Here is a 3,398-nt window from a genome sequence, read left to right as displayed (position 1 = left end):
TGCCAGTTTGGTTTGCCAGAATGCACCCAACTTTTGGCAGCACATGTGGGGACCCGCCCGGGGACCGCACGCCAGAGATGAACGAAATCGGACTACGAACGCACGTTGCGTCACGTCCGGGCAGCGCTTTAGGGGTTTTCGGTGCGGAAAATCATAGAAAATCCGTACAGCGTCGGAACACGACAAATTTTGGCGTGCATGCCCTGCATGGTCACTGTGGCCTGTGGAAAAAAATGAGCGATTTTGGCGGATGCGACGGAGACACGTACGGCCGAGGGTCCCCTCCACCCTGTGATGCCCCTGATTCAATCGTACACTAATCATGCACGCAAACGTGTACGATCAAGATCAGGGACTCACGGGAAGATATCACAACACAACTCTAAAACATAAATAAGTCATACAAGCATCATAATACAAGCCAGGGCCCTCGATGGCTCGAATACAAGTGCTTGATCATAGACGAGTCAGCGGAAGCAACAATGTCTAAGTACAGACATAAGTTAAATAAGTTGACATAAGATTGCTAGCACAAACTGGGTTACAGATCGAAAGAGGCGCAGGCCTCCTGCCTGGGATCCTCCTAAACTACTCCTGGTCGTCGTCAGCGGTCTGCACGTAGTAGTAGGCACCTCCAGTGTAGTAGGAATCGTCGTCGACAGTGGCGTCTGGCTCCAAGGCTCCAGCATCTGGTTGCGACAATCAGGTAGAAGGGAAAGGGGGAAAAGAGGGAGAAAAGCAACCGTGAGTACTCATCCAAAGTACTCGCAAGCAAGGATCTACACTACATATGCATGGGTATATGTGTAAAGAGGCAATGTCGGTGGACTGAACTGCAGAATGCCAGAATAAGAGGGGGATAGCTAGTCCTATCGAAGACTACGCTTCTGCAGCCTCCATCTTGCAGCATGTAGAAGAGAGTAGAGTGAAGTCCTCCAAGTAGCATCGCATAGCATAATCCTACCCGGCGATCCTCCCCTCGTCGCCCTGTGGAAAAGCGATCACCGGGCTGTCTGTGGAACTTATCTGGGTGTGTCTTATTAAGTATCCGGTTCTAGTTGTCATAAGGTCAAGGTACAACTCCGGGTCGTCCTTTTACCGAGGGACACGGCTATTTGAATAGATAAACTTCCCTGCAGGGGTGCACCACATAACCCAACACGCTCGATCCCATTTGGCCGGACACACTTTCTTGGGTCATGCCCGGCCTCGGAAGATCAACACGTCGCAGCCCCACCTAGGCCTAACAGAGAGGTCAGCACACCGGTCTAACTCCTATGGCGCAGGGTTCTAGGCCCATCGCCCATTGCACACCTACACGTTGCGTGGGCGGCCGAAAGCAGAACTAGCCCCCTTAATACAAGAGCAGGCCTACATTCCAATCCGGCGCGCGCCACTCAGTCGCTGACGTCTAGAAGGCTTCGGCTGATACCACGACGTCGAGTGCCCATATCTTTCCCACGTAGTTGGTTAGTGCGTATAGGCCAGTGGCCAGACTCAGATCAAATACCAAGATCTCGTTAAGTGTGTTATTATGAAGCAACCGCGAACGCCGACCAGGGCCAGGCCCACCTCTCGCCTAGGTGGTCTCAACCTGCCCTGTCGCTCCGCCACAAAGATCCACACAGAGGGCCGTCGGGACAAAGGTCCTTTCAGCCCCCAATCCGTGAATCACTCGCGGGTACTCTTCGAGCCAACCCGACTTTAGTCACTATCTGTATAGTATGTATATATGTATAGTATATACCCGTGATCACCTCCCGAGTGATCACGGCCCAATAGTATAGCAAGGCAGACTGACAAGAATGTAGGGCCAATGATGATAAACTAGCATCCTATATTAAGCATTTAGGATTGCGGGTAAGGTATCAATGACTATAGCAACAATGACAGGCTATGCAACAGAATAGGAGTAACCGAATAGTAACATGCTACACTACTCTAATGCAAGAAGTATAGAGAAGAATAGGCGATATCTGGTGATCAAGGGGGAGGGGCTTGCCTGGTTGCTCTGGCAAGTAGGACGGGTCGTCAACTCCGTAGTCGAACTGGGCAGCAGCAGCGTCGGTCTCGTAGTCTACCGGAGAGAAGAGGGGGAAGAAACAGTAAATACCATGCAAACATAAGCATGATGATGCATGACATGACAATGAGCGGGGTTAGGTGTGCCCTAACGCGGTTGTAGGGTGATACCGGCGAAAGGGGGAAACATCCGGGAAAGTATCCCCGGTGTTTCGCGTTTTTGGACAAGTGATCCGGAGGGGGAAAAGTTGCGTGTTTGATATGTTACGAATGTGTGGCGGACGAATGAGCTGCGTATCCGGATTCGTCTCGTCGTTCTGAGCAACTTTCATGTACAAAGTTTTTCCACCCGAGCTACGGTTTATTTTATATGATTTTCTAAAGTTTTAAATCATTTGTAGAATTTATTTAATTAATTTAATTCAACATTATCCAGAACAATGCATGCTGACGTCATCATGATGTCAGCAGTCAACAGAGGTGTTGACTGGTCAACTGACGTGTGGGTCCCACCTGTCATACTCTGTTTAGTTAATTAACAATAGTTAATTAGGTTAATTAGTCATTAGGTTAATTAATCTTAATTAGTTAATTTAAACAGAATTAATTTAGTTAATTAATTTAGTTAATCAATTAATTATTATTATTATTAATTATTTATTCATATATCTTTTTTTAATTCTTTTTTTAAAACATTCTTGGGCGGGCCCCCCTGTCATTGGCCCTAGGGCCAAACCGGGGCGGGCGCTACTGGTAACGGGCGCGGCTGCGGGCGCCAGGTCGCCTGGACCCGGGCGCACTGTCTTGCCGGCAGCCATGGCGGGGCACGACGCCGGCCATGGATGGGAGCGGGCCGCGGTGGATGTGGCGGCAGGGGTGGTAGCTGGGGCGGCCGGAGGCGGGACGGAGAGGGCTGGCGAGAGCCGCGACAGTAGGCGCGAGGTGAGCGCAGCCACGGCGCCGGCGGCCTAGGAGGCACGGGGGAAAACAGAATTAGGTCGGTGCAGCGGCAACCGGAGAAAGCCCTGGCCGTGGCGAGCGGAGAAGGGGGGACAAGGCGTGCGCGCATTAGGCGCGGTCAGGGTTGGCGTCCGCGGGGAGGAACGGGGTGGCGCGGGCGAGACAGGGCTGCGGTGATGCGGTGGCTGGCCGGGACGGGACGCGGGCGTAGAGAGGCGTCGGGGGTGACCGCGGGCGCGGTCAGCACGGCGACCACGGGCGTAGGGAGCAGAGGGGTGTGGAAAGGGGCGAGGCCTCACAGGGGTTCGCATGGTCCGTGGCAGCGGGGGTCGAGGGGGGCGACGGGGACGACGGGCGACGTGGGAGCAGGCCGGTGGGGAGGAGGAAGCAGGCCGGCGGGGAAGAGGCGTCGGCGA

This window comes from Triticum aestivum, chromosome 4B (genome assembly GCF_018294505.1).
Source record: "Triticum aestivum cultivar Chinese Spring chromosome 4B, IWGSC CS RefSeq v2.1, whole genome shotgun sequence".
In the NCBI taxonomy this organism is placed as follows: Eukaryota; Viridiplantae; Streptophyta; class Magnoliopsida; order Poales; family Poaceae; genus Triticum; species Triticum aestivum.
The sequence above is the reverse complement of the archived record's forward strand: the minus strand, read 5'-3'. Positions refer to the sequence as shown.